General features: G+C 40.7%; 1 long non-coding RNA gene across 1 annotated transcript in view; it reads left to right on the forward strand.

Moving 5' to 3' along the window:
• The first annotated feature begins 15,015 nt into the window (after positions 1-15,015).
• The window catches only part of LOC130542599 (uncharacterized), a 114,667-nt gene continuing 107,793 nt past the window's right edge, over positions 15,016-21,889 (forward strand). Inside the window, exon 1 of the long non-coding RNA XR_008957261.1 lies at positions 15,016-16,019. This is a non-coding gene — a long non-coding RNA (uncharacterized LOC130542599). The remainder of the gene's footprint in view (positions 16,020-21,889) is intronic.

The following is a 21,889-nucleotide window of genomic DNA, read 5'->3' on the forward strand; positions in this document are numbered from 1 at the left end:
GTTCCTAGCCATAGCCACGTGTGAGCCCCTCCTGGGGAGAAAGGCACATAGCGGCTTGCCTGTAGAAGCGATGGTGGCCATCTGTCAGAGGCGCACGTATTAAGAGGCCTAACAAATTGATTTTATTTTTACTTTAAATTGATATTTTATCTTTAGAAGCATTTGGAAGTATGTGTTCATTTACATGCATGCTTTTGTATTGTTTCTTTGACTTACTATTACTTAGGGGGGAGGTGTGTACTGACTGCCTGATGGTTTCTGGAGCTACAAAGAGGAATCTTAGCTGTTATATTGTGGCGTTTAATTAGTCGACAGCGGCATGCAGAATCCTGACCCCCAGACCCTACTTGCTTTAATCAGGCTGTCAAGATTGCTTTGGCAGATATAGTTATATAAAGTGACCCAAGCCACACACTAGAACAAGGTATATTTTTTATACTTCCTATTCACTTGACACGAAAATAGACCAAGGAAGTTACGACAGAGAATGTCTCTAAGCTACCTATGGGACTAGCAGATGTGGGTGAATGTGAGTAGAACCCTACTGGTCCTTCAATCTGAACATCCGTGGATGGCAGTTCACTTACAGAGAGCTTCAGTTTGTACCTTTCCATTTAAACTTCTATCAAACCTCCTCTGGTTACCAAGGGATATGGGGCCCCGCTCTTAGTTCAGAACAGAAATTGCCTTTGAAAGCCATCCAATCTGGAGTGAGGAATACTTCACTGCATCCCACTCATGGAAATTCCTTAGTACAGGAACATCATCCAAGACAGAGTTATTTGTGTCCCCTTCTGTGTTGTTTCTCATTTCTTCCAACTGGCAAGACTCAGTCTTTCTCATTTTCTCTACAAATCTTCTACTTTTGTGTTTTTATTTGCCTTTTTATCCGCCTTTTCTGCCCAAAGCCATTATTGAAGACTTGCTTTTCCTCTTATATTCCCCATTTAGAAGATAATAAACTCAGTTGGTTTTTCTTAGATGATTTTCCTTCATAAAAAAACAAACAAACAAACAAACAAACAAACACCAGAAAAAGAATGACTGTATTTTTTAACATTATTCTGCAACTTCATTAGTCTAGTCTCAACCAGATGGTGAGGACTCTAATTTGTAGAGAAGGTATCCCACAAAACAGTGAGTCTGTACATGGCTGGCAATTTATGAGATTTCTAGTAGAAATGTCTCTGATCTGTTCCTATCCCCTGGGTTGGTGATTTGCTAATTGTAATATGTAAAGTGTAACATTTTCCTTTAATTCGGGAAACCTCTGGGAAATGAATGTAGTTTCTAAGCAATGGGAGAAGCGTGAGGAAAAGATCATTGTAGAGAACATTGTCTGGGTGGCTGGGGAGGATTCTGGTGGACTCTAAGTATAAAATAATCTGGTAGTCTGTCCTTTATCCGAATTAAATCCATTCTGTCTCCCACTGAAGAAGAATATAGGGAGGAGCTTGGTGGGGGAGGGGCAGAGAAAAGAGAACAGGAAGGAAGAGAAAAAGAGGATGAGGGGAAGAAGGGGTAGAGGAAAAGAAAAAGGAGAAAGAACATAGGAAGACTGATTAATGTACTGCGGGAAAATGAGAGAGAGTGAGAGAGGGAGACTACGGAACTGTGATTACACTTCCTGAGGCTTCCCTGAACCTTGAAGATTTACATTCAGCTTCAGAGACTATGTGTCTAGGCTCATGGGCCCAGCTCCAGTCACCATCAGCATCCTCACTACTGTCTCATCTCATTCCATAGCAGCCCCCAGGGACTTCCTGTGGCCCAACATTCAGGGACATTCCCATGGAAGAGGAGAAGGAATGTAAAAAGTAAAATTAGAGAAACCTAGTGAGAACTGCTGGGGTTGAGTGTGAGGAAGAGGAGGCCAGCTCTCCTTTGAGGGCCTAACAAGCACCCCCCACCTCTGCAGTTTCTTTCTCAGTCCCTGTGGCAGCTCACTCTCTGCTCCGGCCCTGATGCCTTGTACCAAGATCTCAAGGGAAAAAGGAAAGGAAGCTACTTAGCGCCTATTATATGCCAGATGCTTCCTAATACATTGTCATTTAATCCTCACTACAATGTGCCATAAGCATTCTTTATCTTTAAATTAGACTTGTAGAAAATAAGACTCTAATTGCTGTAAGCTTTCCAAGTTTGCACACAAGTAAGGGGCAGGTCAGAGACTGGTCCCAGGTCATTATGGCTCTGAAGGGCATGCTCTTTACAAGATGTCCAACCGGCAACCATGCTGTGCTTCCATGGTGGGGGTTTTTTCATTCTAATTAGGACTGCTAAAGGGGGGTGTCTGGGTGGCTCAGTCAGTTGAAAGTCTGCCTTCAGCTCAGGTCATGATCTCAGGGTCCCCTGAACAGGGAGCCTGCTTCTCCCTCTCCCTCTGCCTGCTGCTCCCCCTGCTTGTGCTTCTGTTCTCTCTCTCTGTCTAATAAATAAATAAAATCTTTAAAAAAAAAATTTAGAACTGCTAAATGGAGGTAGACTTTTGCTTTGGGTATTTCCCTCTCCAGCTATGTAAAACTTTATGCTTCTGTAGAGCCAGGTACTTCAGCAGGGAGAAAGAAACTTCTGTTGTGGATTCTTTCTAGACTAAATTCTAAATAATTTTGTTTTTAGCATATATTTTTTTCATAAATAATATATACTTATCATAGAAATATTAGAAAATGCAAGAGGAACCAACAAAGAGTCTGATTCTACTACCCAGAGATAACTAGTATGAGAACTATGGTGTGTATTCTTTTATGTTTTGTGGTTATTCATAAATTATGATAAATTACCATGTACATAATTTTGCAAATGGCATTTCCTATTTAATATTATATCATCAAAATAGCATAATTGTATGTGAATGGATATACTTCTGTTGTACTATTCTGAATGGCTGCCAAGTACCCCATTGTAAGGATTTCTGTAACATTTATTTCATAAACCCCCTATTGTTTGATATTTAGGTTGGCTTTTTCTCCCCGCATTATAAACAAAAATCAAATGAACATTTCTACCACGAATTATTTGTGAACAATCTGAGTTGCTTCTTTAGTTATTCATAATTAAATAATTTAACTAATTATAAATTCTTAAAAAAATAGAAATTGCTCTTTCAAATTATTACACCTATATTTTAAAAAAGATTTGTTAAATATTGCCGTATTTGCCCCAGCAAGTTTGTACCAGTTAAAAATTCCAGCAACACCCTCACCAACATCAGGGAAACCATTTGCTTTTATTTTTTATTAATTTAATGGGCAAATGGTCGTTTTATTCTAATTTATATTTCTTGACAATTTCCTTTGGTAATATATATTTTTCTTAAAAATAGTCTATCCATGCAACTGTTTTTTCAACTGTATTTTACTTTTATGAGAGCTTACATATTTTGTATTTAAATCTATTACTATTTCCCATTTTTCCTTCATGTTTTATGACCTTGGTATGATTCTCAGGAAAGTCATGCTCATATTAGAATTATGCAAGTGCATAACTATGTATTCTTACTAGTAGATCCCTCTGAAGACATCCTGGCCGAGTCAAGTTGCAAACCATAGACTACAGATTGAGTCTCTGTGACTCTCTTAAATAGGCTGCTATCAGAAAGGACATAGAGGAAACCATTCCATCACCCATTTAAAACTACACAGAGCATGGCAGAGGGTACATGCCTTCCTCTGGTGACGGTTAGCTTCACAGCTTCATGGGAATAACAGAAAAGAGCGGCAGGGCCTATTGCTTTCCACCTAAGGTACTGGACCAAAAAATGAAACTCCCTTTTAGCCCATGGAACTTTGAGTCCTGGGCTTGCTTTCTCATAGGCCCTGGGGTGTGGCTTGCACATCATTGCATCAAGCTTCCTAAGGTCCTGCCCAGGCTGACCTCTAGCGGTTCTGCAGGACCCAGAAATTGTGGTCAGCCCGGAGAATTCCTCTACCACAGCCTGGCGAAGCCAAGCGGGGCTTGGACTCCTTGTAGGTGGATGTCAGAATAGTTCCAGTAGAAGGAAAATTTGCATTCATCCTGGGTTCTAGATGATGATGAATCACCTTCATGTGTGCACTAGGCTGAAAGAAAGTTCCCTTAAAAAAAATCCCAATGCTCCATTTTCATATTTTATGAGGCCTGTTCAAATTGTTTATTTTCCTTCAACAAGAACAACTTTTTGTCACTCTTGACTTATTACTGCATACATCAGCAAATATTGAACCCCTAATGTTGACATGATGTTCTGCCTTAGGGGGAAAAAAAAAAAAAAACCCACCAAACCTGGTCACGTCTCTGATGATAGTTCCCACTTCAGGCTAACTCACTAGTAACAGTCATGACCTCATCATACCAGAGAAAATGTGAGTCAGCTGGGCAGTGCCTAGATTTTTCACACGTCTACTGAATATGTTGAATACCTGGCTAATGTTTTAGGATACCATGCAGTGGCTTCCAAGCCACGAAAATAGGAAAAGAGAGTAGATTTTGGAAATGAATGGAGATGAATCCGGAATAACTGATTTCCAAGATTAACCTCAATTTCCCCATTTGTAAAAGTGGAAATAATATCATTTCTGTCATATAGCCTTTGAAAGGATTAAGTGATATAACACAAATGAGAGCATCTGGCATCACAGAGCCTCAACTATACTAGGAGTTGTATAATGAATTTAATTAATCATTTTTGTTTATTTCTAGAAGTTGTGCTTGGCAGGTGTCCTTTTCATGAGCGGGTGTCTCAGTCAGAGACCACATTTTTCCCCAAGGCAGCTCTCCTGTACTCTCTCTTTGTTGTAGAATCCTCAGTATTTAATCCTTTCTACACCCAACCCTCTTTAACCCAACCCTCTTTCTAAACTCTCAAAGCTCCTTAAGAAAAAGAATTTTTTTTTCTAACTTGTTCCAGTCCTGCAATTTGTCAAACAGCTGTTCTTGCTAGTTCCCACACAAAAACAGACAAAGCTTGGCAAAAGCAGGGGAGGGGTTGCAATATCTCAAAGAAATGTAGGATAGTGTGGTTTTTTGTTGTTTTTTGTTGTTCGTTTTCTTAATGATTTGGTTGGAACTGTCCCTCTCTTTTGAAAAGGTGAATTGGGCCACAACTTCCTCTTTCATGGTTTTGTCCTTCCTGAACTCCTATTCTTGGATTAGACCTTGGAGCGCCTGGAACTCATTCTAAGAATTCAATGACGTTTTATGAAATGTGAGCTCTTTGAAAGCAAGAAATTGTCTTGTCATCTTTGGTCCCTAGTGACTAGCACAAGGCCAGGCATATCGGCCCTAGTAATGCTGTCGAGTGTAGAAGAGAAATGTGGGTTGCTCCACTTATTTAAAGAAAATGAGATCTTTGTGTGTGAACCAGGACATGAAAGCGTGGTAGTTTTTTGTAGAAACAAAATACAAAGGAAAGCTATCTTATCCTCATAGAACACATGTGTATTAAATCCATACATTTTTCTGTAAATATCATATGTAAGTAGAAGGAATGAGTTTTAGACTCATACCAAATAATAATGTCATAGGCAGGAGCATGTGGGAACCAATGATGAAGGAACCCAGTATGTAGACAAATACTGAAGATTTTAGGATTTCCCCCTGGACCTTAACACCAGTGACTATGGTGTAAATAGAGTCAGATAGCTTGAGTAAAGACTAGGGAAAAAATGTGATTCATAACAGCAGGGTAACTCTTAACCGTTGATTGATCTAAAGCAGTATTAGTCAGAGTTAAAATTAAAATAAGTGTGAGACATAGCTCCTGCTTCTACTCTTAAAAAAACAAATTATTTTTTATTATTTTTTTAATTTATAAAAGCTACTTGAGTTTTAAGCAAGGATACCAGGCGTCTGGCCTAGTGGAACACCTGAATCCTCTCCTCTCTCTCTCTCTCTCTTTTTTTTTTTTTTTTTTAAGATTTTATTTATTTATTTGACAGAGAGAGTACAAGCAGGGGGAGCAGCAGGGAGAGGGAGAAGCAGGCTCCTGCTGAGCAGGGAGCCTGATGCAGGTCTCAATCCTGGGACCCCAGGATCATGACCTGAGCCGAAGGCAGATGCCTAACCTGCCAAACCACCCAGGTGCCCCTGAATCCTCTCTTTTGCCATTCATTCTCCTCTGCTTATCAGTTGACAGAAATCCTTACATAGAATCAGGGACATGTATGTAGACAAACCTGGTCTAGTACATTAGTAAGACTCCCACTGAGAAATGTAGAACCTCGGACCTTTAGGTCATAAAGTATTAAATTGCATCTTTACTTGCTCTTTATTCCAGAAATTTTATGACTAATTAGGAACCATGAAACTTAGCATTTTCTGGTATCAATTACAATAGTCATCACCATATATTTCACATTAGAAAATCAGCCCTTTATTACTATTCACTATGCATTAATTGCTTTGTGATTCATCACTGCTTTTCCTCTGTCTTCTTTAGTCCTTGTATCCATGGTCTGCAGATAGAAGTTGGTTTGAGGAGAGAGGGAGGTAAAGAGAGAACCACATGGATACAATCCTACTAGTCAGCTTGGTCTTGTTGGGAAAATTTGTCAGTAACTATCTTGAAAGAATGAATGTGTTTCTCTATGTTCATCTTAAAAATGAAAATCGTCCTAGAACTTGAACAAAGTGCTTTATTTTACCTCTAAATGAAAGCCAAGGAAAGCTCAGGACCAGTCTTTGCCGAAGTTATTTGACCAGGCAGAGGGAGAAAATGAGCAATGGCTTCCTTGAGCTAAGAGTCTCATTGGACCCAGCATGGCCACTCATTCCTCACGTTTGGTACTGAAAGTCTCATCAGGTAAAGGTGCTCACTATATTCTCATCATGTACGTGGACCTCTCTGCAAAGAATCTATTACTATGTGGTGATTCAAAATAAACAATTCAGGAGTACAAATATTATGTATATACCATATTTGAGAAACTATGGTAGGTTCTAGAATTGGCTTTTTGAAAAAGATATAATCTCTGCTGTCAAGGACCTGAAAATGAGAGTGACAGATGGATGTTTATAGAGAAATCTATACCAAGGAGCAAAGTGTGTTAATCAAGGAGATATACATATATGAAATAAAATGGTTGTATCAAAGTGAACAGAAATTCAGATCTCATCAGTGCCTTTCTCAAGCTTACATACCAATGGGAAAAGATACAAATCAAAAGATGGAAATAAAGAGATACGTCATTAAAAAAAAAAAAAGAAGAAAGAAAGGAAACTTCTATTGACCTTGATGGACACACACATGTTTGCATGAGGTGTGCAATACGTGTGCATGTGTGTGTGCGTGCTATGATATATTAAGAGTGTCTCAATACTAAGCTGCATCTGTGGAAGAGTGGGGCCAATAAAACAAGCTGTTACTTATACCTAAAGGTAGTTGAAACCTTTAGCAGATTTATAAAGGTACGGCCACTGCTTTCCGTTTGAGAATGGGAAGCAGCAGCTATGCTGCTGCTTCCCATTGTATTCCCTTACCCAACGAAGAGGTTATCATGGCAGCTTAATAGCTGTGAGCTGAAGCGATGTTATGGCAGCCTTCTTGGTGTCTAGCCTGCTCCTTCACAGCTATGGAGTGGCTAGTTAGGGGAAAAGGGGTATGATGGGTACACCATTCTCTCATGTAATCACTAGGTCATAATAGGGTACCTTTGTGATTAATTAAAAAAAAAACCACATTATTTTAAATACCTTAAAATTTTGTGTAGAGAATGGGAAACATCACTATATAAAAATAAGTACGCATTAACAAACTGCTTCTCAGGGCAACAGTTGAACAGATATATTATTACTATCCAAGTTTAACGAATATGAAAACTGAGACCAATGTGAGTATGGGTGTCTATCCGGGTTACACAAAAAATTAATATATAAAGCTTAACTTTGCTTTCCTTCTATGCCATATTCCCGTCATTCTTGGACTAACTCCGAAAATTTATTTTCCTTTTATGAATAACTTACTATTCTAATGCAGATTTTCCCTGTATGATCCCAGTGACCGTATTTGGCCCTTTTTCCTGTCCATGGAAAGAGACATTTCTGTTAGTAAAAAAATTCTAGGGAAAGTTCATAATCCTATGAACTAAACACAATGTCTCACTTTTATAGAAATGACCTAAAAGTAATTACACAGAAATGTTTTCTTCCTGATATTAAATGTACTAGTACGGCACGCTCAGTGACACTGCGTATCCCCTAAGCGCACCCCGGATCTTAGGAGCAAACAGACCTTGTTCTGCCTGATTGTCCTTCATAACAGCTCTATGTGCGGTAGGGCCCAGCTCCTTTTTGGACCAGGAGAAGTCATCAGTATGCAAGCAGCATTTTACCTCCTAGCTGGGAGCCTTCTTAGATGGGACCTTGAGATGTGACTACCCGAAATTCTTGCTCTTTTTACCGTCAGCAAGGAACTCCTGTGCCACAGGATCTCATTGTCCTTCAGATATAGATGTATTTTAATTCATCATATCTCTGTAACCTGATGTTGGCTCCAGCTCTGAAATGCAAATCTCCTTCCCTGCGCCCCTGTTGCCTCCTCAGAGGTGACTTAAAGGAGCACAGAGACAATACCTTTGACAAGCTCTGCTTTCAAGAGATCTGAAAGGTGAGGGTTTTTGTAACGTATGCTTTCAGTGCTGTTGCCATAGACCGCTCTGACTTTCACAAGACACATATAGGCCAGAGTACATTAAATTTGATTAAAACTGTGGATTTTGTTTACACATAGGAGAGAATTTTGAGCTCACTTAACAGATGCCTTCACAACCCTGATACCAATCAGTGGAAAGTGCAGGGTATGCTGCAAAAAATCAATACACCATTCGCTTTGGACATTTCAAAAGAAAGATAGAGTTTCTGAAGTTAGAAATATGTTTGTCCCCAAATAATTCATTTTAACTCTACTTCCAGAGCTCTCTAACTTTTTCTGTTATTTTTTCTTTGTTTGTTTGTTTTTCCCACCATGTTGATTAAAGCAAGCATTGGCAAAATGAAATCCCTAGATAGTGCACCACGCCTGGACCAGAATATTAAATGAATGAGCTCACCATATTCATCTTCTTCTGTGATATGGGTCATATAACCCAGCAGCGAAGAGAAACACTAATTGCGGATATTTTTTCAGCAACTACTACATTATTTCTATCTAGGAAAGTACGTTTTTTCAGTAACTGTGTCTTCTGATCCATATGCATAAAAATATTTCGGTTGTAAATGGTGTGATCACTGAAGTGTGGAAAGAAGTCTGCTTCAGTATTGAGAACACAAATAAACAGAAAAAACGGTTAGGTAAAAAGCAATAAGATCAAAACAATTGAGTAATACAAGTAACACCCTTTTTGTTAGTGCAAGGTAAATGCATTTTAATATTCAGTAACTCACTGCCATCCATATGTATGTATATATGCCTGTTTTTGTTGTTTCTTAGCTTATACTCCTGTAAAAGCTTTGAAACACAATTGTTTCTACCTTTGGAAAGATTTTATCTTCCAGTTTATTGCAATACCTCCCAAACAAAAATTACTCTGAATTTTTTTCCAGGCACTATGAGTCAGAAATAAACTAAACTCCAAAAACATTTTCATTTAAAAACCACTTCTCAGGGAAAGTTTAATCCATTGCTTTGAGTTGTCCAGATCACCGTACTAATCATAGCTGTTCCGCATTCAGCTCCTGTCCTTTAGCGAAGCACGAGTATCATTTTTGTAAGAACTAAGTACCATTCCACAGTAATTAAAAAATACCTACACATAGAAAGATCCTGAGAATATATTTTAAATAGCATAGAATACATATATGTATTTATAATACCATCTTTTATTTTTGTTAAGAATGCTTGCAGAACCACTTTCAGAATAGAAGCAATTATTACAATGACCGTATCAGCAGTTAATTTGAATAGTAGGACAGCTGCGTGTCTTCAGACTCGTTCTTCCAGTCATATAATATGTGAAATTGCTGATAATTTTAGGCAAAATAAAGACTATTGTGCAAGAGGGAATTTTCAGGCCATAATATTCTGATGGGCTATTTGGTTTGATTTCACCATATGTAATTTGTCAAATCTCCATTTATCTTGCTTGCTTAGATAAATCCAAATGACACGGGTGCCTCCTAGTAGAAATAGGTGTAGATTTAAAAAAAAAAAAAAATCCATCCCCAATCCTCTGGTTGATTAGACAGGGCAAATATTTTCAGTCTTAAATAGGCTTGCGGTGGAAATCCTACTATGACATGAATCCCTCCTTACAGAAATCCCATTCAGCAAACACTTCGCTGCCTCTGTGTGCACAGTGTGTTGCGTGCTCTGCATGAGACACCCTACAAAGAAATCCAGGACATGAGCACTCTCATTAAACTTCTGAGAATTCGATGGCTGGCAAATATTTCAATTTCTATATTCTAGGTGGGAAAATACAATTTAACTTGTCAAAAATTTTATGTAGTTCAGCAGATGAAATTGCAAGGGGAATGTGCTGTAGATCCAATCGTGCTATTAAAAATAACATTTTGAGGTGCCACCAGCTTTTGATAAATAAGTCCCATGAAAACCTAGTGCCTGAGAAAAATGTTTCCTTGATGTTTCTGTCAGGACCTGTAAATGGGCTAGCATTCGATTAGGCTTACCCAACTTTTAATTAATACATAAGTAAATGCATAAATAAATAAAATAGTCTTCACAGTGATTTTTATTATGTTGTCTATTTCCAGACAAAGACTGACCTAGATATTATTGGGAGGGGTGGGTGATAAATTAAATCTCCTTTTGTACATACTGTATCATAGTCAGCATTGATCCTCGCTACTAGCTGCAAGAAAAGATAAATTTCTTCTTCTACCTAATAGTTAATGTGTATCTATGTCACTGCTGCTTTGCAGGTCCCCCTCAAAGAGCCATTCGTTGGTATTACACATTTATAGAGTAGATTGGACGAGACTCTAGATTATATGAGAAATATATATGTGAATAAATATAAGTTAAAGTGAATTCATAATTCTCATACAAATGAGAATTAAATACATATGTGAGTAAATGAATAAATATATATTTGTGTTTCGGAGAGAATGGAAGAATACGAAGAAAGATGTCCTTTTTTGCTATTTTTTTCTAATGATTATTGACATCTAGAGGCAGGTAAATATGAATGATATATATAATTAGATGATGTTAACACTGACTTTTAATAAGCCGTAGATAGCTGTGGCTAAAAGAATGAGCTTTGGTATCAATCACATAGGCTTGAGTTCAAATTCTATCCCATCACTTATTAATAGCTGATATGGACAAATTCATTAACTTCACTAACTCTTTGTGTCCTTACATGTAAAGTAGGCTAATAAAAGTACTTCATGACAGGTCTGTTGTATTAAATAAATGAATGCAGGTAAAGCGTAGAAAAGTCACCTCTCAACAGTTTAACTTATTAGCAGTAGTCCTGGGTGAACATATTCCAAGTGTTGATGGAAGTGAAGAATTTTATGTTTCCTTTAATAAGAATCCAGTGAAATGCAATGGCTGAAGGGATTCAGAGGAACACAGTGGGGAAAGAAGAGGTGTTCACTACCTCGACAACCCAGGCGTCCTGCACCCCTGCATCACTGAGAGTGAATGCTAGTGGTGCATCTCCAGTGTGCCAGGCCGGGCTCATTGCTAGCACGAGGGATGAAAGCGTGAACGTGAGAGTCATGATTCCTGATTTGAGTTTATAGTCTAATTGTGAAGACAGACACATTTTCAACCAACGAATAAATAAAATAGTTAGAAGCCGTGGTAAAAACTGTAAAGAACAAACAGAATTCTGAGGTAGAGAAAAATGTCCTTATGCAGGGGATTCAGGGAAGGCCTCCCTGAGGAGGAGGCCTCAAGCTGAGACCCAGAGGAGGAGGAAGAACCCACCGTTCTCAGGGTAGAGGCACTGAGAATGTGTGTGAGGGCCCCGAGGGGGAACGCATGCGTTTCATCGCCATCCCTAGCCGGAGTAGCAAATTGTCCTGCTGCAAATCACGGGTTGTAATTTTGGTAAGTTCAGGCTTGTTTAGATTTATTTTTACTACCGAACTAATTGGTATTTCAAGAAATTATAAGCCAAATGTTTGCAACAGTTTTGAAAACAGATGCCATTTGTTTACTTTAAAAACAAACAAAATAAGAACAACAAAACTTTTAGGTTTCTTATTTTGAGAGTTCATGTAATAAAGCCAAATGTGTCTCCCACCCTGTGGTCATTACTCCTTGTAAAGGGAGAAGCAGGACCTAAAAATAATAATACTCTAAGTAGATACTAGGTTAGGAAGCTGCAAATAGACATTATGGGCCCCACTGTAATATATTTTCTCCATTTTATGTTATACCATATCTGGGTCATCATAAAATACCTAGAATAAAATTTTTTGTCTTTGGAGAGCCACATGTAGGTCGGCCTCTTTCCACTGGGATGCGAGATTGCTCCTGGGAGCGGACGCACGACGGCACGATAAAGACCAGAGTGCGTTTGGAAATAGAAGGAGACAAAAGAATTGGTCAGAGATAATACCCTCATCCTCACTTAAAATATGAAAAGTTCAATAACTCCACAGAAACCTCCTCAAACCTAATAGCACTTCTAATAGCTCTTCTGAAATATCCACCCTCCCCTCAGGACCTAGCAATCTTCCCAGAGTTATGTGAAATACGTTTTCAAAAAGCACTGTCTAGACCATTGCTTTTTCTACCTTTTCATTTCCGCACCACACCTGTAAAATTGTTTCAGTTTTATAGCCCGGTCCTCGTAAATACATTCAACTCTCAATTACCTTCACCAATGAAGGGGAGCGTTAGTGCAGATAATTGAAATTGGTGAATAATCTGCTCCATTGGGCTGTAACCAGCTCCTCCTACCCAGGCTGGAAAGCGCGCGCTCTTGCGCGCGTGCGTGCGTGTGTGTGCGTGCGTGCGTGCGTGCGTGTGTGTGTGTGTGTGTGTGTGATGGGAGAGGGCAGGGCCTGTGCTCTGAGAAAGAGCCTCCACTGAAAAGGAATCCTGACTCCCACCACTCTGACTAGATTATGATCAGGTCTACAGACTTGTGAAGAATAGCTGTGTATCTTTACTGCAAAGACCTTCATCTAGGTTGGAAGCTGGGCATCGAAGGATCTAAAACGTGCTGTGGAAGACCCAGAGATGACTGAGCGAGGGCGTCTACTTGACGCACCCACATCTACATAACGCTTAATAAACCCATGCCTTGGTTGTACTTGCTCAGAGATGGGGTCACAGTCCAGTGTGTCTCCTCATGCCTACCTTTATTATTTCTCTCCCATGGGGTACCACAGGGCAGCTGTTGGTATGTAGGACATTTCTGTCCTTGAGGAATGTTAACAGAGGATGTCCAAGTTTTAATATAGTCTTTAAAAAACTAATTAGCATCACAAAAGTTCTCAAGAGAGAATGGCCTCTTTTGTATGTGGTGATGACTCGTCAGAGCGAACATGGATGTTGGGAGGGATCAGCTCGAGAATCAGGGTTCAGGCACGTGACTTTGCCAGAGTCCTAGTCCTGGAGACCAGAGTTGAGCCCATTGCAAAGATCATCAGGACGCTGAGACGGAGCAGGTGCCCACTATGTGATGGATCCATGCGAGATGTTCTCCTTCCTCCTGTCTGCTCTGTCTTCGCCTCTGGGCGGTCTCTCTCCTTTCCCATCTCCATGCAGCTTCGTCTTGCTACTACATATCATTCCCTGCCCTCCTTCCTTGCTCCTCCTCCTGAGATTTCTCTTCCAGCCACCTCCCTGATTTTCACTCCCTATGCCTACTCTTTCTTTTGAAAAAGTTCTCACCTCCTTAATTCACTTCCCAAATATTTTTAACACCTCCCTTAGCTTCCCACCCCAATATTTTCACTTTTCTCACTCCCCTCTGGCCTAGCCTCCTGCCTTCTGATTAGATGCCATATGTATAACAAGGTAGACAGATGCTTTGCTGTTAAACTAAAGGGCTTTTTAATCTGCCAGAACAGAAACCACAAGCTTTCTTTTTGTTTGGGGACATGAGCAATTCACGGCAAAGGGTTTAGGAATACAAATGAGGGTGTTTTCTTCAAGCAGCATGGAGTCTCAGCATGTCTCTCTTACTCTCTTCTTATTGTACTTGATCTGCAAAGTAAAAACCTGCACATGTGATGGATTCATAAATACCACTAATGACACGGAGTTCTCTGTATGCACAGTGCTTTTCGCCAGTGGGGGCAGCTGGCGTATGCCTGTGACTGTCAATGTATTTTACCTATTTAGTTTCTACATATTTTTAAAAAATCAATTACCATTGACAGTGTTTATTTTGATGGGTTTCTCAAGTTACAATTACTCAAATCTTTATCCAAATTGAAAGTGTTTTTGTTTCTTTCTGGCACTCTCTTTGTAATCGGCATGTCTTTTGAGTAGACAGGGAAGTCACACAGACAGCCTGTCAGACCACATAGCTAGGTAGGTCATGCCCATGGTGCTGTTTCTGACAGCCATGACCCTGTAGGGATCACCCAGTGCCAGCCTTGCCCCAAAAGACAAAAATGCGAGGACAGGAGGCAGCAGTGTGGGGACAAGGTCACCCAGATAAAGAGTGCTCTGACCCCTGCGTGTGTTTGGAGTAGAACCCTTGCAGTAAGAGTCGGCTTCCATCTCTCTCCGGGGTGGGATGGTTTGTCTGCCCCAGCGTCAGGGCCCTACGCTGCTTGGCTGGCAGTCAACAGCATGGGGTTAAGGATGAGCCTGCTATGGAGGCCAGGTGCTCATGCCACACCCAGAGCCCTTCACAGGCGTATTTATCCCCAGGGCACCAGGAGCTCTCAGGGGGATTCAACTAAGGTAACATTTCAGGGTTTCACACACCTTTCTCTACATACAGTTTCAGTAAAGGTTCTTGATGATTTCATCTTCTCTGACCTACCCTCTCATGATCTTGTCTTCATGGCAAGTTTCTGGTAGGCCCATACTCCCCTCTTTTTTTTTTTTTTCTCTGCCATGTTAGTGCCTCCTTAGTCTACTAATTCAGAAGTCTCCACTCACTAGCAGTGCCGGAACATCAACTCTCCACCCACTCTGGTTAAGAAGCTGGCATTGAAGACCTTGCCTGCTGGAACGTTACTGACCACAGTGGCCTCTCTTTGCAGATTCCAGTGCTGAGTGTAAGGAAGGCAGGTGTTGTCCACGGTGGTGCTGAGTTTTTCTAACGCATGCAAGATTGCCATCCCATCCAAATACACAGCACTCCAGTACTTCTGACTGCCCGGCAAAACAAGTTATTACCAGATAATTCACAGCCATGGATTTCTTTAAACCTCGTGACATTTTCCTCAATTGTACTTTAGTCTCTGCAGACACTTTGAACCTGACCTTGCAACTTTGTACTTCACATTCACAACGTGAATTTTTGATTTGGGTTTTTGCTACTGCATGGCTTTCCCTAGAAACCCCATGAAGGGAAATAAAACAGTTACCGGTTTCCGTATTTTACAGATGTGGAAACTGAGGAATAGATAACAAAGTAGCCTTTCCCACAGAGAGACTCAAATAGATGATTACAATGGAGCAGTCATAACACCTTTTTTTGTCATTACAGGGAGAAAAGTTTATCTTTTCTGCATGAGTGAGATTTGACACTCTCTCCAGCCACGTGCTGTGGGACTGAGACAGAAAGGGCTTACCTGTTATGGAGGTTACACAGGTCAGGAGATAATTCTCCGCTGTTCAAACAAATAAACTTCAACACCACGGGTCACTTCTTCTCCCTGCTCTTTGTGTTCATAGCACCCTGCCGTGTTGCCAAGCCATTCACCCCGTTTTAATTGAGCAGACCTGGCCTTTTTCTGCCTCTGCCTTTTTTGGCTTGTTCCTGCTACAGTTAATTATTAACACTGTGATAAAAATTAAAATGCCTAATGCAGAAGCCAAAGTCCACCACCAGCAAGGGGGCTTCTGCTTGAACTAACAGGTACCATGGGAAGCCAACACGTGGGGACAAGACCGGCCAGCACTGTACAGAGATGGCAGGGACCGGTGCCCTCACGTAAGTTAGCGGAACGCAGCGCACAGCAGAATTCATAGCCATTGCGTCTCTTACACAGAATCCTGGTCTGTGAGGAGGCCCAGAAAATCACTCCCTCAGTTTTCTTAGAACAGGGGCGTGTGTGACGTGGAAATCCCCAGCTGTCTGGGTCTGGTCCTCTGTGCACAGCAAGAAGTCCAGTAAAGTCCACAAGTAGGACCTGTCTCTGAGCACAGTAAGAGGCATTCTCCCTCCTCTGGGAGCCAGCTGTCTCCCCGTGGAGCAGAACCACCAAGTGACAGAACCCTCAGCTCACGAAGCTATTCTGGTCACTTTGAGTTAGCTCGCTCTTCCCTGTTCCTCTCGGAGGAAGCTTTTTCCACCCCCACGCTCTTCAGAACTTCTGTTCACTTTCAAGTTTCTTTTTTGTTCTTTTGTTAAGATCATTTCTCTTCAAGTCATTCAAAGCTTCTTTGAGGATTCTCAGAGACACAAAGCACGTCTTTTGGATTGTATTCCTGGTTATTTCAAGGAGGGGGCTGAGAACAGGATCCACGTGTGTCTGTGTGCACACGGCCCCCTGCGTCAGGAGCATGGGAGCGCTGGCCCGCAAGGGTGCAGGGCTGGGGAACTGCACAGCTGATTGAGCGAGGGCGCATAACCTGTGGGGTCTAAGGGAAGGTAGGTTTTCATTCCTACACTGTGCTTATCTTTCTCCGTAACCTTGTGGGTGCTATACCGCCAATCTTCTCTGTAAGGTCAAGATCATATATTGCTCACCTAGCTTCATTTTTTTCACAGGTAAATGGGTGACATGACTTATTATTTAGATCATTATATTGCCTGATGTTTAAATACTCCACGTGTGGATACAGAGTGTCTAAACACACACTTCTTGGGATCCTCAACACACCCACTTCAGTGTAGAGTTCTGCTACATAGGAAGGCAACAAGTGCAGTGTTCAGAGCCTGGCTTCTGGAATCCCAGTTCTCTCACTTCCTAGCTGTGCTCCCTCTTTCCTCCGAGAAAATGGATGACATGGGACTACTCGCTGCATAGGGCTGTTAGGAGATTTAATGAGCAGATGTAGAAATAACCTTTCAAACAGTGTTTGGCCTCTTAGTGCAGAAATGTGAGCGGCGATGTTCCTCTCTACAGACAACATAGATCCAGCCTCATAAGGCTCTTCAGTTCTCATACACCGAGAATTTTCCTGCCTCAAGATACCAACATCCTTTTACTTGCTGTTCCCTCACTCCCCCCTGCCCAAAAGCCACTGCCTGTTTAGCTTTACCTCAATTTCAAGTTCACCCACAGGAAAGCCTTTTGTGACCTTTGACTCTAATGACCTCTCTCCTTGTATGCTCTATCTCATTATCTCATCTGTCACTTATAGTGCTTATCAGAGTCTATAATGACTGCTTATTTATCTCCCAGTAGGTTGTGATACTCTTGTGGGTAATAACCATGCCTACCTTACTGACCGTTGAATTCCCTGTGCTATTGCATTCATTTACCTGGTATTTATTAAGGGTTTGCTTTATGCTAGGCACTTTTCTAAACGTTCTAGATATAGCAGTGAAACAAATAAACAAATCCCTGCCTTCATGCAGCTTACAGTTTGGTTGGAAACCTAAAAAGTAAATCGCTGAAATATGTAGTATGGTAGATGTTGATAAGTATTAAGGAAAATAATAAAGCAAGAAAAGGGGATACGGAGTGTTGGGGGGAAGGGTTGCAATTTTCCACAGGATGGCCAGGGCAGGTATCGCTGGGGATGGGTTCAGGGAGAGTTCCTATCTTGGGGCAAGTGAGGGGAGACTAAAAGGAAGTGGGTCCAAGGGTAAAAAACTTGTGCTTTTACTCTGAGTGGACTGAGGAACCTTGGAGGAGAAGAGGAGTTCATGACTGAGATTTTACAAGGATCGTTGTGAATGCTGAGTTCAGAATAGATTGAGGGAGAGCTGGAGCAGAAGCAGAGAGACCAATTAGGAGACTTTTCCATGAATCCAGGGATAATGGAAACTCAATAAGTACTTGCAAATAAATGAATAAATAAAGATGTTTGCGCACACTTTTGGAAGACTGAGTGTCTAGGTGGTTACTTTCGGTGTTGGCGCACTGAGCTTCTGAGATCAGACTTCTTGTACACCCCTGTGTTTCTTTGTGTTCAGTTAATGATATCTGCCCCATCCCTATCCACCTCAAAGCTGCAAAAGACGAAATGATGATGATGATGGATAAAGCCAGTGAGATTTATGATACAGGCTACTAAGCCAGCGTTGCTCTAAAGCAATGCCTTGCTTTTGATCTGTGAAGCAGGCCTTTCTTTCTCCTTCATCACCTACCAGCAAAATGAGCATTGTTTTTAATACAGAGGGAAAAATAGGAAGACAAAAACAAGTGGGCATAAAAGAACGAGAAAGTGCTGTCAGCATATGGAGTGCCAGCAAGTTGGTCAGCAGGGTTCTGACTCAGATGAACTTGTCTTTGTACTTTCTTATCCTTGAAACAAAGGAGAAACCTCTTAGGGTTTTCACCCCTTCTGAATGCCGTTGTCTACTGTTTTTGCTTTATAATAATTTGCTAAATATTTAACTAACAGCCTAATGACTTTAATCAATAACTGCAGTAGCTTCCAGAATAAATAGGTCTTTGAGATTTCTAGACCATAATCCACTTAAAAATCAGTGTTAGTAAATGGAGAAAAAGACCTGAGACTCTGTTTAGACAAGAATATTTCTGATCATTTGACGTCATGAAAAATGCTCTTTAGAGTTTCATAAAATCCAAGCACTTGATTAGTATAAAATTACTCTCAAAGAAAAAAAATAATAATAAATGATGGGGAAAAGATAACTGAGTGCTATTTTTTAATTTATGACAACAGGTCTGTGGTTACATTAATAAAACATGCCCAGATCATTGTATATAGACTTCATCAGCTCGAGTTTTTCTCCAGATTTAGGAGAAGAATATTCCAGGGAAGTATGTTGGGAAGGTGAGGAAAAAAGGAGGGGGTGTGCAAAGTTGCTTTCTGCATTGATTGCCAAAGAGCGAGTTGAATCTAATCATGACTCCTGTTTTTCATAGCACAGACATTTCATCTTTGGTTTGGAGTGAGTCTTTCAGAGTCGAGGATCATATTTTTTTAAATAAAGAATGAGACCTAAAACAGTTGTTCCTGACAACATTGGGAGGGAAAAAAAATCAGAAAGGCAAAGTTGAGCTTTTAAGACCTGAATATCAGAAAAGGTTTCCTTCTCTGCGGTACGTTCATATAGTTACAGAATGAGCATTACAAAGGTGATGGTTTGGTGGCATATTGTGACACAAAAATAGCCAATCCTCTCCCAATAATTTGACCATTTTTATTAATTGAGTTCTGACTTGGAAGACTTCTGACAGAAGACTTGGAAAAATTTAGGAAATTTCCTGAGGCTTTCCTTTTCCCATTTGTTTTCCATCAGAGTCACTGCCCGTTTTCTAGAGGACACTGATAGGTTGTAAGAATGTTCTCTGTGAGGATGATTGAGCGCTACTCTGAAGTTGATGATGTTTCTGCCAAACCCCCCATATGTCTTAAGTTTCCCAAATGGACATATAAAACATAATATATTGTTGTTTCTTTCAAAAGCCTGAACTTGCAGAATATTTCTGGTAGTAAGCATCACAGGCCAGTATTCAGTCACATCGTGACTACTGTAAGATGTTTAAAGATCTGAAATAGCAGGTAAGTGGAGGGAAATAATGCTTCAGAGGAGGAAGCATAGCGAAGAAGAGAGGAGACTGAAACAGACAGGAATAAAATAGATGAGAATGAGCAGCCAGCGAGAAATAAGAGGAAAGTAATAGAGGTTTTTTGTTTTTTTTTTTTTTAAATTTGCTTTTTCATCACTCAGTATCTCTGAAAGCATTAGAATCCAATGCTCATGTCTGAGCTCCTTCTGCCAAAAATCAAAGAGAAAAAATACCAATAAACTATAAAATAAAGGTGAAGGAAAGAAAGGCAGAGACAGAACAAAGTATCAGTTTGTAAGGTAGTAAAATTGAAAGATGCAGGTGATTTAAGGGAGAGAGGGATATATGGTGAGAGGCTGGAAATAAGGAGAAAGAGGGGCTCAGAATGAAGTAACCCACGGAAGAATAAAAGAAGGACAGAGGTACTTCAGACAACTGGCTGCAGCTTGAGAAAGGTCACATACGCCCTCTGGGCTCCCAGCTATCTAAGAGCTGCACCGGACTGTCAGGGCAGATAGACAAGGGAGAATGGGATTGAATACAGTTTACAACTCGCTTGTCATCTGGGAAGGGAGTGGAGATGAATTGCACATCCCTCAGATTGTCAGGACTTCGAGGGGGACACACACACCTTGGCCCATTAACAAACAACAGGTAGAAAAGGACACCCTCATATTCAGCCTTCCGGGAGACTGAGGCACTCGATGTATTGGCTACATTCTGACATGAGGGCATTTCTTCACAGTGGAGTCTGTATGCAGGGTTCTGGTCAACTGTAGTTATGTGGTAATGATATCCTTTGAAAAGTGGGAAGTTTGGGAGCTGAAATGCCTGGTGCTTTGGATTCTGAAAGACAAAGCAAAACATTGTTTGACTGCTTGGGGACTTTCTGCAGAGGTAACTCCCTTCAAATGGATTCCTAGGCTATGAAAATATAAATGCAGTGAGCAAGAGAACTTTGATGATGGATTTTCCTCATCAGAAACTAGCACATTTAAATGAAGCCTTGGATAAGGAAAGAATGCACAGATGTGTGGAAATCAACAACAGAGGGTGACATTCAACATAGCTCAATTGTTTTCATTTTATTTCAAATACTCAATGCCTTTCTGATTCCCACACTTTGAAAAAAAAAAAATATCACAAAACAAAACATAATTCTCATCTTGGGAGTAAACCGTGAATTTCCCAGATAGGAGGGCTGGGTGTGGAAGTAGGAATGCTTCTCCCAGCCTAGACTGTTCTTAAGAGAAATATAATTTAGCACTGTACATTTTAAACTTGGTCCCATTTTTGGCAACATGCCTGGTGCCATAGCTTTAGTTCAGACCACCAGTATTTGATGGGATATCCATATCCTGTTTAAAAGCCTGTGAAATACTGCCCATTGTCCTGAAAAGGGATAATGGACTGGAAATAGACGTTAATTGTTTCTCAAAGCTAATGCTCTTGAATTTCTCAGAATCAGAGTAACAGAATGGCCATCCAACTGTGAGGAAAGATGACAAAATTCTTTTCCACGTTGGTTCTTTGCTTTGTGGAAGGGGGGAGTGGGAGGGGCTGGGGGAGCTGATCTGATTGTGAGACTCAGGATAGACATCAGGGGAAATCTGGAGTCGCGTATTTTATTCCAGTGATGATTTATAGATTTCAGAATCCGTGTGCTATCTACTTTACGCCAAGAAGCAGGAAACTATGTCCACCGGGGCTGCCCTTTTCATCCCTGTGCTCTAGGGACCTCATGAATGCCTGATGTTTCTGGTTTCCCACTCTCCAGACCTCCCTGTGGAGCAGTGGGGGCGACGGGGCAACCAGCACTGTCCGTCTTGCGGAGCTCTGCCGTTGTGCTGCTTGTTTGTCATGTTCGCTACTATCTCTGTGCGCTCTTGGTTCATTGATACCACAGTACGCTGGACTCAGAAAAATCAAATCGGTCCCACTTTACTCCTTTGGAGTGTGCCAGTGATTCACTAGCACTCTTGTGCTTGGTAACATGTGTAACTCTGCACACACAGACACACATGCGGATATTCTCTTTTAAGCGTTGGTCATATAAGAGACAGGAAAAGAAAAACAGCCCCCCTCAAAAAAAAAAAAAAAACCACAAAAATAATGTGAGTCCGCTACTTGATTATATGCAGACTGGAAA

Source organism: Ursus arctos, unplaced genomic scaffold (assembly GCF_023065955.2).
Source record: "Ursus arctos isolate Adak ecotype North America unplaced genomic scaffold, UrsArc2.0 scaffold_4, whole genome shotgun sequence".
NCBI classification, from domain to species: Eukaryota; Metazoa; Chordata; class Mammalia; order Carnivora; family Ursidae; genus Ursus; species Ursus arctos.